The 12,281-nt window shown below is 42.5% G+C and overlaps 1 protein-coding gene across 3 annotated transcripts in view; it reads left to right on the forward strand.

Annotated features, from left to right (window-relative positions):
* The first annotated feature begins 1,631 nt into the window (after window positions 1-1,631).
* RESF1 (retroelement silencing factor 1) overlaps window positions 1,632-12,281 on the forward strand; it is a 34,155-nt gene continuing 23,505 nt past the window's right edge. The window contains exons 1-3 of one of the 3 annotated variants that reach the window (XM_079774989.1): window positions 1,632-1,698; window positions 3,651-3,738; window positions 6,193-6,252. The gene's annotated coding sequence lies outside the window, so the exon portion shown is untranslated. The remainder of the gene's footprint in view (window positions 1,699-3,650; window positions 3,739-6,192; window positions 6,253-12,281) is intronic. The other 2 variants (XM_079774990.1, XM_079774991.1) reach the window with 2 other exon arrangements.

Below are 12,281 nucleotides of genomic sequence, written 5' to 3' on the forward strand. Positions count from 1 at the left end.
TACTTCAATGTCTAGACAGCTGAGCCGAACCGGAACACATGATACACAAGACAGAATTAGTATGCAATCACACAGGGTTTATTTACCTATTCCTAGTGGGTCCTAGGCTCTGGCAAAGGCCACCCGGCGATGCACACTGAAGGACAGACAACGAAAACAAAGACAAACAGGCGGCCGCAATTAGTTCAGGTTCACACAGCAGAGCAATCAAGGACTTGTCTCTCCAAGCGACGTGGAATCTTCTCCTCCTCTTATCGGACGGGAGACCTCAACTAAAGACGCTCTCAAAATTATATAGACCATGATAAACAACTTGCGTCCTTATCAGTGTAGGCCAGACGGTGTACCTTATGCTGGGAGCAAAGCGTTTACACTTTAAGGGCTCAGAGCTTTTCCATCAAGATAGTAAAGTGCTCATTAATTTTAAAAATTTCAAAATATCGAAGATTTCCATACAACAAACATTTCACACAATAATTATTTCGTACATTAGAAAGATTACATTATTATAACACAAACACTTTTGGGAAATCAGACAGGCTTTATTTATGTAAAGGAGACAGGAGAAAGTGCAAACACAGACAAGGATGCACCACAGAGAGGTCATCAATTTTATTCCAAATAGACTTGAAGCTTCCTGGGCATTAAACCTTCTTGAAGCTGTAGAGGTGTGGGGTTTCTATCAGACTTTCTGGCAACAAAACTCCCTCTCCCCTGGGTTCATTTCTGCTTGCTGATCCTTGTGGCTTAGCTTCTGGAAAACCTCCTATCTGATCTGCTCTATTGGGTATTAATTTATATAACTATCTCAACGATCCTATTAGGTAAGTATTAGCGTTACGTTTGTTTTACAGATGGGAAAACTGGGCAGAGACAGGTTAAATGATTTTTCCAGCGTTGTATGTCTAGTGAGTAGCAGAGCCAAGAATTGAACCTCAAGAGCAAAGGAATATCTTGCTCTCCCTATGACAAGAACTATACACCTCTGCCGCTTCTCATTCTTAAGTCACTCAGACAGGATCCCCTTGTTTACTTCCTCCTATAAAAACCCTCCTATAAAAAAAGGTCTATAAAAAAAGGTCTAAAAAAAAAGAGGAAAAAAAAATAAAGATATTTCCTTTTTTTTTTTTAGAAGGTTCCGCTGCATTAATGGACGTTCTTCCTACTGCAATAGGCTAAAAACAACCAACCAACCAACCAATACAACTCCTTAGGCTTTACTTGGTGCACTTTCTTTCACATGCTTTATAGAAACTTTGCAGACCTCATAACTGACTCACTGGTTCTGAGACCAGCAGCAACAGTAGACCTAATGAATTGGTGATTCCACAGGTGGTGCTCTTTAATCCCTTTTTAACATGCCGCCACGGGCGATTCTGATTCAAATTAAAGGGAGAGGACCCTGGCTGGAGACGTTTACACCACTGGAAGCGCGAATATGCTTTGCAAACTTCCGCGTGATCCACGGGAGGGCGGGGCTGGCCGCGGCGGCTGCGTAGCCGGGCGGCACTAGGACCGCGGAGGCGCCGGCCTCGCAGGGGCCTCGGTTCCCCCTTCGGGGCGGAGCCCAGCAGTTCCGGGAGCCCCGGCCTGGCCCCTGGCCCCGCCCCTGGAGGCGGGCCGAGTTGATTAAAAACTCTGGCACCCGGGAGGCCGGCGCGTCTCTTCTCTCACCCCGGCTGGGGTCTGTGCTGGTCGGTAAGTGTGGGACCGCGCAGCCGGCCGTCCCTCGCTCACCTTCTCGCGTCTCTGGCCGGGCGGTGGGCACCGGGAGCTCAGGTGCCCGCGGGCAGACACAGGGCGCGCGCCCGTCCGCCGGGCGCTTTTGTTCAGAGGCCGTGACGGAGCCGCGCGGGCTGAGGGTGCTGGGGCGGCTCCCGGTTGGGAGGTTCCCCGTCGGCTCGCGCGCCCCGCGGGCCGCCGCCCGGGCCCGGCCGCCCGCCCGCCCAGCCCGCCCGGCCCGCCGACCTGCTCGCGGTGCCCGAGCGGCTGGGGCGGCCAGGCTGGCCTCGCGGGAGCCCGAGGGCGCCGCCTCGCCGTTGGAGGTCGCCGGCAGCCCCCGCGAGGACGCACTTTGTCCAACTACTGCAGGGAGGCTGGTTAGGTGGGGAGGTGTAAGAGCAGCTTCTGTTCTTACTTACTTTCTGTCGCTGGGGTGGGGGGGAAAAAAATCTTTGTTTTGCGCTTAGTTATTTATTGGCCGTTCCCTTCCGCCCCACCCCCATGATGGGGCTGTTCCTCCCGAAACAAACGACCCACTTGAACTCCCCAAGTGGCCCGCGAACGCGCCGGTGCCGGGGATGTTTTCGTTGCTCGGCGATAGTTCGCTCCGACCTAGAGGCATTTTTCAGAGCACGAGTGCCCCCCGGGTGTAGCGGGAGGCCGTCTCGAGGGACGCGGACGCCCTCGGCACAAGCCCCGAGGGTCCCGGGTGCAGCAGCCAGCTTTCGGGGAATTGCTTCAAGTGAAAACAGTTTATTTGTAATCCTTGTCTTCACGGTAAAGAGCACAGGTGATGTTGCAGGAGCTTAGAGTGCATTTTAATTGGCCGGGTTGCAGACCTTAATGATAGCAGTAAGTTTAAATCTGTGGTATTAACATGCACGAGTGTTTAGGTTTCGGTTACTGATGTGTTTTTTGTCCCCCCGCCCCCCCCCCCCCCCCCCCGTACTGTTGGGTTCTTTTACTAATCTAATAAAGAAAATTGTTAAGGTAAGGAACTTTTTTTTTTTAAACTTCACTCTAGGAGATATATATATATATATATATATATATATATATATATATATATATTTTATTGATTTTTTTACAGAGAGGAAGAGAGAGGGATAGAGAGTTAGAAACATCGATGAGAGAGAAACATCGATCAGCTGCCTCTTGCACACCCCCTACTGGGGATGTGCCCGCAACCAAGGTACATGCCCTTGACCGGAATCGAACCTGGGACCCTTGAGTCCACAGGCCGACGCTCCATCCACTGAGCCAAACCGGTTTTGGCTAGGATATATTTTTATTGATTTTACAGAGAGGGAGACATCGATGTGTATGTCACATCCTTTGGTTGCCTCGCACACCCCAGCCGGGAATGGAACCGGTAACCTAGGAAGGTGCCTTGACCAGGAATGAACCCAGAACCTTTGGTGTAATGGAGGACACACCAACTAACTGAGCCAGCCGGCCAAAGGACTTTTGTTTGGGAATGAAAGGACAGTAGTAGACCTGGCGGGAAAGGTACATGAATTCTAACTTGAGTAGTGAACGGCAATTTAGGCCAGACCTAGTGTTGTGTGTGTGTGTGTGTTTTTAAAAAATACATTTTTATTGATTTTTCGGAGACGGAGGGAGAGGGAGGGACATTCAGAAACATCAGTGATGAGAATCAATGATCAGTTGTCCTGATCCTGTTTCATGGGTCTATGCTCAACCATTGAGCCACACCTGTGGGGCCTTGACCTAGTGTTTTTCTTTGCACACTTCAAAAATTCAAGAAAATTAGTATGCTTTTCTTGCAACTTTTAAGTAACAGCTTTGCCCAGCAGTGTCATCAAGTGAACAGATTGGCATGTATTTTTATTGTAAATGTAATGTAAGTAAAGGTGATATATAAATTTTATAGTAAGTAATTATATAGTAGTTTCTTGATGTCCCAGGATCAAAGAAGTAAACATTGTGGAGGGACACTGACATGTTTGGAGAGAAATGGGAACACATACTATAATGAAAGAGCTACATTTAAAGGTAAGTATGCCACTTTTAGGTAGCCTAATATATCTGCTATGGAACAAAATTATTAATTAAATGAATCTGCATTGGCTAAAAATTAAACTACAGTACACAATGGATTTGATGACAAAGCTTAGAAATAATGTGATTAGCTTAGCATGGACAGTGAGTACCATAATTCATCTTGGCAAGATATGGAAGAGATTTTTTTTTTTTTCCAACGTATTTTTTGTTGATTTCAAAGAGGAAAAGGGAGAGGGAGAGGGAGAAGGGAGAGTGAGAGAGAAACATCAATGATAATACAAGAATCATTGATCCGGCTGCCTCTTGCATACCTCCCACTGGGGATCCAGCCTGCAACCCAGGTATGTGCCTTGACCTCCTGGTTCATAAGTCCATGTCCAGCCTCTTGTTCAAATTTTTCTTTTTTCATCTTAAAGAAGACCCTTCAATGGTTCATGTAATACTGCTTGGTGATGATAAACTACGTTAGCTTTTCCTTGTTTGTGAAGCTCCTATCTGACTTGAAATTCTAAATGATAGCTTTGCTGGGTATAGTAATCTTGCTTCTAGGTCCTTGATATTCATCTCTGAATAGTTCTTGCCACTCCCCTCTGGCCTGCAAAGTTTTTGTTGAGAAATCAGCTGGCAGTCATATGGGCGCTCAATTGCAGGTAACTAAGCTCCCTTGCTGTTTTTTTTTTTAAAATGTATTTTTATTGATTTCAAAGAGGAAAGAAGAGGGAGAAAGAGATAGCACATCAATGATGATGAGAGAGAATCATTGATTGGCTGCCTCCTGCATGCCCCCTCCTGGGGATCAAGCCCGAAACCCAGGTATGTGCCCCTTAACCGGAATCAAACCTGGGACACTTCATTCCAAAGGCTGATCCATTGAGCCAATCTGGCCAGGTCTCCTCCTTGCTGTTTTAAGATTCTTTCTTTGTATTAAACCTTTGGCATTTTAATTTTGATGTGCTGCTCTGTTTCTTATTTGGTTGCTTTTATTATTTCTGGCACATGGTGTTGAACACCAGCACAACTTTGGGTGAGCCATTCTGTGAGATACCAACCAATAAAGCCAGTGATCATCTCCTGGGCTTTCATCTTATAAAATGTAAGAGGGATGATTAAGACCACAGTGTTTGCGATCACAGCTTCAGATCTTGGCTCTACTACTTTTACTCTCAGTACAACCTTGGGGAGATATTTAACTGCTTTGTCTCAGTTATCTGATCTGTAAAATGAGGATAACAGTAGTAACTACCTCTTGGATTGTTGTGTCAGGACCTGTTCCAAATGCACTGTATTATAACACAGCTCCTGACACATGGTAATGGCTTAATAAATTTTAGCTGTTGTCATTTTTGAGGAAATACATTTTATGACCTAAGACAATATACTAGATATTATACAAAATTCAGGTTACTAATTCCAGCTCTACATGAACTTAACCGGCTTTGTATGGAGTTTTCACTATAGATCCTATTGTAGGTTCTGTTCTTATAAGGAAGTACCAGACACAACTCTAGTTTTTACCTGTAGGCTTTTTTGAAATCATGAATGCCTCCATTAAATTCTCCACGAAGGGCAAATTTGCTCCAAAATTTTACTTTTCTATATTTTCTGTATTCCCTGAAGTGCTGAAAGCTCCCACCTCATGTTGTTAATGGTCTTGGACACAATAGTAACAAATATTTAGAGAATTCATCTAACCTGTTGTTTTAAAAGCCTTTTATAAAGGTGAATTTCAAATCTTTGTCTATCTAGGTTTTTTCTAGACCCCTTATCCCCCACTGGAGGCATACTGTGTGAAAGAGACATAGAAAACATTCAATATGAGCTAGAGATAATAATTTACCAACCCTGTTTATAGAAATGCAAGTTAAAATTTACTTTGTGCCTGGCTATGTGGCTCAGTGGTTGTCATGGGTTTGATTTCCGGTCAGGGCACATCTTCAGGGTGCTGGCTTGATCCCCAGTGGCAGGTGTGCAGGAGGCACCCAATCAAGGATTCTCATTGATGTTTCTATCCTCCCACTTCTTCCTCTCTCAGAAATCAGTAAAGCACATTACAGAAGTTTTAAAACATTTACTTTGCAATAAGCCTTGTAAAGAAAGAAGTAATTATGTGGACCTTGAAGAATTCTAAATGTTTTGTTGGGAGGTAGCTATGCAACTATTCTTAATATCCTAAGAGTGCTTGTAAATTGAAAAGCAAGTGAGACATTTGTTAATAGTTAATAATGATTGCAGAGATTTAATGAGTCACTATGGTTCTCAAATTACAAGACTTTATTTGCCAATAAAGTTTTTTACTTGTGGTTAAAGTTGCAAACTGTTATAAGGAATTATTGTACTCTTAAAGTTTAAGAGATAGAAACCATCAGTAGATTACTGTGTTTTTTTAAGCCCCAAAAGAAAATTTATTGGATTACATAATTAAAGGTTATGTAATTTGACCTTCAGGTATGGCTTGATCCTGCATCTCTGAATTGTGCTTGGCTTCAGCAATGACTTCATTCTCAGGTACAATTCCCTTCAATGTGTGGTCCCAGCATCTCTAGGCATTTATCTGTCAATGAGTGTCCAAACCTATAGAAAAATTTTATAAGTTTATTTGAGCCTAACAGAGGACATGCATGGAAGCAAGACCTCAACAGACTAAGAAAATGCTCTGGAGAATGTTAATTATGCATTTGTTTTTATGCATTTGTAATCAACAAAGGAAAAAGGATTTACATGAAATTAATTGGCTGTTGATTACAGAGGCTGGAGAAAGCAACGGGGTGGAAATCACTGGATAAAAAGTAAATGGAGAGATTGCTGGGTACAGGATGTTAACATTTTACAATAAATAGGGATGGTATACAGGCAATAAGATCTTGTGCTCCCTTCAGGTTGTACCTCAGGTAGGGGACTGGCAAAATTACTCTGGCATTTCAAAGGTGTGTTGTCCTAGGTGCACAAGAACAATGGACAGGGGCTTGCTTAAGGGAAAGGTACACCTTTTACTGAGGAAGTCTTAGGCCTGGGGTAACTACCCACCATGGCCTGCCCGGTTAGAAATTCTTTTTGTTTTTAAATTTAACTTTATTGTTGGAAGTACTCTGTCCTCTTTCTCCCCCCATTGACCCCTTTCCCTTCCACTCCCCCCCAGGTCTTCACCAAACTATTGTCTGTCCATGGGCTATCCATATAGTGGTTAGGAATTTATGATGATCACCCTGTGAGGTTATGTTGGTCACTGAGCTTGTTACGTTTACTACCTGCTTTTGTTCACATATCCAACCAGTTTCAACTTGCACTGATCATGCCCAATGTCTGCTTGCTCCACCAAAAATTCAAATTCCATTGGCTCTCATTGGGTCATGTGTCTGTATTGCTAGTAACAGGAAAATGCTGTATGTATTTTTGTTTTTGTAAAGTAGCTTAGAGATAAAATTCATATACCACATTCATATTCAATTAACCCATTTACAGTGTACAGTGGTTTTAAGTATATTCACATATATGAGTATCATACAGGTGAAATCTTGTGGTCTTTTGTTCTCTGATCTAGAACAGTATTTTCAAGGTTTATCCATGTTGACACATATGTACATTCCTTTTTATTGCTAAAGAATGCTATATTGTGTAGATATGCCAAATTTTGTTCTTATCCTTTCATGTTAATAGACATTTGTGTTGTTTCTACATTTTGGCTACTATGAGTAATGCTGCTGTGAGTATTAAAGTATAAGTGTTAGTATAGACCAGCAGTTCTCAACCCCTTTGGGGGTCGAATGACCCTTTCACAGGGGTCGCCTAAGACATCCTGCATATCAGATATTTACATTACGATTCATAACAGTAACAAAATTACAGTTATGAAGTAGCAACGAAAATAATTTTATGGTTAGGGGTCACCAGAACATGAACTGTATTAAAGGGTCGCGGCATTAAGAAGGTTGAGAACCACTGGTATAGACATTTTTGGGCCTTGGGTATGTATACCTAGGAGTGAAATTGCTCTGTCACATGATAACATTTGAAAGTTTTCATTTTCAAATAAATAAAATTTATATATGTGGAGAGCAGCTACAGCGTTTGGACAGGATCAAGCCTTGGACTAACGAGAGGGCAAGGTCTCTTGTGGTAAAGCCACATACAAGTCCCAGCTTGGAGGGCAAAGCCCTCCCAGCACAATTATAACCAAAGGCTATGGTTGTATGTAAGGTTGACCTTATAGTACGACCTTGTAGTCCTAGGTAGCTGAGGGCTGTGGGAGGTACAGCAAGTGCTGCCAAAACAAAGCTTGATAAAGAGTTCAGAGAATTGCAGTAATAGGAAAGAAGCAGATTTGAAACTGGGAAGAACGTTGTAAATATCTTGACCACTCCCTTGTTTTGGTTTGTGTGATCTGACTATAAAATAATTTGGCTTACAGGCGGGGGTGGGGGGTCAGGGGTCAGGGGTCAGGGGGGTGGTAACTGTGTCCTCATCCAGGCACAGTGATCCACTTGGCTCCAACTATATTCTCTTGTTTTCTTTAATCCTTCACTGCCCCTCCTCAGGTTCACCATTGGCCATGCTGGATGAGGTTTGATATAAACGTTTTTAGTTTTTAATTATTAAACTAGTAGCTCTGCGCACGAATCCGTGCGCCAGTAGCTCTCTGCAGGGCCTGGCCACTCCGCGCCCGCTGCCCAGAGGCCCATCTGTGGCCAGGCGTGGAACGCTTGCCTCGTTGCCGAGGTGACAAAGCAAGTGTTCTGCACCCCAGCCTGGCCAGAGGCCCATCCGCGGCTGGGCATGGAACGCTTGCCTCGTCGCTGCGGCAACAAAGCAAGCATTCCGCCAGGCCGCTCACACTGCCCGCTCTCAGCGGCCGCCACCCTGGGACTGGGGGACTCTGGCGGGGCTGAGAGGACTGGGCACTGCCATCTAGTGGCTATGGGTGCTGCCATCTTTGTGACGGAGTGATGGTTAATTTGCATATTACCCTTTTATTAGATAGGATCTTCCCCTGAGGATAATTTTTCCATTTGACCTTTTGAGAAACTGCCAGACTGTTATTCAAAGGAGGTGAGCCACTTATATTCTCAGTATCAAAGCATGAGTTCCATCCAGTTTGCCCACATCCATATCAACACTTGTGTTTTTAATTATAGCCATCATAGTGAGCAAGAAGTGGTACCCTATTGTGGGTTTTTATTGTATTTCCCTGATGATTAATGACAGTCATCTTATTAGCTATTTGTGTATCTTGTTTTGGAGAAAGGGGCTATCCAAAACCTTTATAGACTTTATGTTCTTTAAAATACGTTTTTATTGATTTCAGAGAGGAAAGGAGAGGGAGAAATAGAAACATCAATGATGAGAATCATTTATTGGCTGCCTCCTGCATGCCCCTACTGAGGATCGAGCCCAAAACCTGGGCTTGTGCCCTGACCTTGAATCGAACTGTGACCTTATTTTATGGGTCCACGGACATGACCTCCTGGTTCATGGTTTGAAGAGCCACACCTGTGAGACAAAACTTTTATGGACTTAAAATTTGAGTTGTTGAATTGTAAGAATTTGTGTATTCTGAATTCTAGTTTCTTACTGGTGACCATAAATGTGAAGGTTTTTTGTTTTTTTTTTAAACATATTTTATTGATTTTTTACAGAGAGGAAGAGAGGGATAGAGAGTTAGAAACATCAATGAGAGAGAAACATCAATCAGCTGCCTCCTGCACACTCCCCTACTGGGGATGTGCCTGAAACCAAGGTACATGCCCTTGACCTCAGTCCGAGGTTGACGCTCTATCCACTGAGCCAAACCGGTTTCGGCAAATGTGAAGTTTTTATTTGGTTTCTATTCCATTGATTAATGTCTCTTCTATGTCCGAACCACATGGTCTTATATACTGTAGTTTTGTATTATTAAAATTTAGCCCAATAAATATGAAGATCTGATTGGCTTTATTGAACGATCCCTCTAGTAAATACAGAGGTACTGCAGGAAGCGGTAGAAAATTAATATAGTATTACATGTCAACATAATTGAAAAATTATATAAAAATAAGTGGAAATGGAAGGGTTTTATAGGAAACTGGTTGAGGCAAGAAAAAATTAAAAAATAATTCCTTATTGACAGTAATACATAAGTCCCCCTCTTTACTCCAGTGATCACCTCTAACCCCCCCCCCCCCCCAAGTTGGGGCAAGAAAATTAAAGAAGGAAGGATTGTTTCAGACAAGGTCACCTGACTTTGGTATTTTCAATAGATTATCTCACTAATTTGTGATTATTTCCCCCTGGGGCTGAAACTGCAATTAAGACTTGATTTGCTGTCTTGGAGGCAAGTGGCTTAACAGTTAGCCTTTTGATTCTTTTTGACAATACTAATCAGACAGCAAAGATATAATATAGACCCAACAGGAAAGAAAAAATATGCACAGGCAAATTCCATAGAGGTGTAAGGTGTCTGCTTCCAGCTTTTTGCCGCATGAGAATTGCATGGGCATACTTTTCCTGCAGCTGCAAACTGCAGGGGCACATGGACTCAAGAAGAAAACTCTTCAGGATTCCAAAGAACATTTGTTTATGTAGGTTACAACAATATTCACTACATTAGAAACGAAAACGGAGGAAATTTTAAAAATTATTTAAAAGTACAATAAAACCTTACATGTTTATTATATAAATATTTTCCAAAAATAATAGAGAAAAGAGTAGCATTGTTTTGTATTTTTGCAAATCTCTTTAATGCCACATGTAAGTTTTGGTTAAAGTAGTTGAAAGGTGTTTATTGAGTGATAGAAAAATCATCTCAGGTAGGTGACTGCTTCATTATGGTCCTAAAGATTCACTGCCACACTATTCTTACCAGCTTTCACCTTTTTTTTCCCTACATGACCATGTCATTGGACAAAGTATGTTGTGGCTAGTGTGACTTAGAGCATGTGATCAGTCAGTTTCACAGAGTGATTGCCATCCCTTCTCACCCAGCAAAACTTGCATAGTTCCCCTGTTTGTTAGGGAAGGAAGACAATAGACCCAGGAGAGGGGAGGGTGAGAGTCTCAACCATTAATCTAATTTACCCAAGGTTGTTGCCACCATCCTCAACATAACTGCTGGCCAATGGGAGATCTTAACCCAAGGACACTTAGAAACTTTCAGCAGATGCTGACTTTGGGAGTGAATGTCCTTGGGGTTTGTGTCTTTGGGAGAATCCCTGAATACCTTATCCTATTAGTCATGATTTTCTGTGGTTCCTGATTAAGGGACAGCAGAACACTCTTGTATGTATTAACTAGGCAATAATTATGGCTCTGAATTTAACTGATTGCTGGATCTGTCATCCCTTACTTGATCCTGCTGACAAGTAAGTATATTCTGTCCAATAGGTCTCTTCTGGTACTTGAGGTCCTCTTGCATCATTAATCTCAATGTTCAGTTTTATGAAGTCTGGCTATTTATCCATCCCAATAAAATAACTGTATTGTGGTTCTTGCTACCCTCTCAACAGAACCTGGACAACTGGAATGTGATCTATAATGAGGGGTTAACTAACAGGGAATAACAGTTCTATCAGATTTCTCTTCAGTGGCATTTCAGCCTGTTATATGGGACATGGTCACTTTTATGGAAATAATCTTTATGTCAGGAGGCACAAAATTAGCTCATTTTAGTAAGTGATACTTAATATTCCTAATACAGTTTGTACCCTAACAGAATACTGCATCCTTACATAGCTTATACTTGGCTGCTAAACATGAATCCTTTACTTGCAGTTGTCAGAGAGATTTTTAGATGTTTAAGACCATAATGGATCTTTTTTTTTTTTGGTACCTAAAATGAGTTACTAGGCAGAACTCCAAGGAAGGTTAACTGACACTGCATGTGTATTCTCTTATCTTTAATTCCCACTTTAAGAAATAACACAACAAGAAAATTGACCCTTGAACAACCTGGGTTTAAATGGTGAAGATCCATTTATACAAGGATTTACTTTTCAACAAATACAGTAGTATAACTTTGTAAGAATACAGTATATCATACATATGACATACAAAGTGTGTTGTTATTAGTAAGGCATTTTAGTCAACAGTAGTTAAAGTTGTGGAGTCAAAAGTTACACTTGGATGTTCAGTTGTAGGGGTTGGAGGGTGGGGAAGGAGCCAGCGCTCCTAACCCCTTTGTTGTTTTCAAGGGTTACCTAAAGTGGGAACTTTCTTGCAGAATGGTAGTTGCATTGCTCTGCTAGCCAGTCATGGATATAATGATTTGGATACCTGGATTACTTAATCAGGAAAAAGAGGAGTTTACTTGCCACTCCTGTTTTTCATGTGGCTCTTACTGGTGAACCTGGGCATGGTATATGGGACATACTTAGCTAGCAGGGAGTCTGGTTGTGGCCTGACCTCCAAGAAAGGCCTGGTCTTCCTGTTCAGAGTCGAAGTCTAGTCACTCAGCCTGGTGTTGCCTAGGAGAAAGTATGAAATTAGAGTATTTGATTGAGTGGCCTGAGAGTCTGAAGAGAGTAGATGGATACATGCAAGATGGGAGACTAGAGGTAGGCAAACGG

The sequence above is a fragment of the Cnephaeus nilssonii genome (genome assembly GCF_951640355.1).
Source record: "Cnephaeus nilssonii genome assembly, chromosome: 6".
In the NCBI taxonomy this organism is placed as follows: domain Eukaryota; kingdom Metazoa; phylum Chordata; class Mammalia; order Chiroptera; family Vespertilionidae; genus Cnephaeus; species Cnephaeus nilssonii.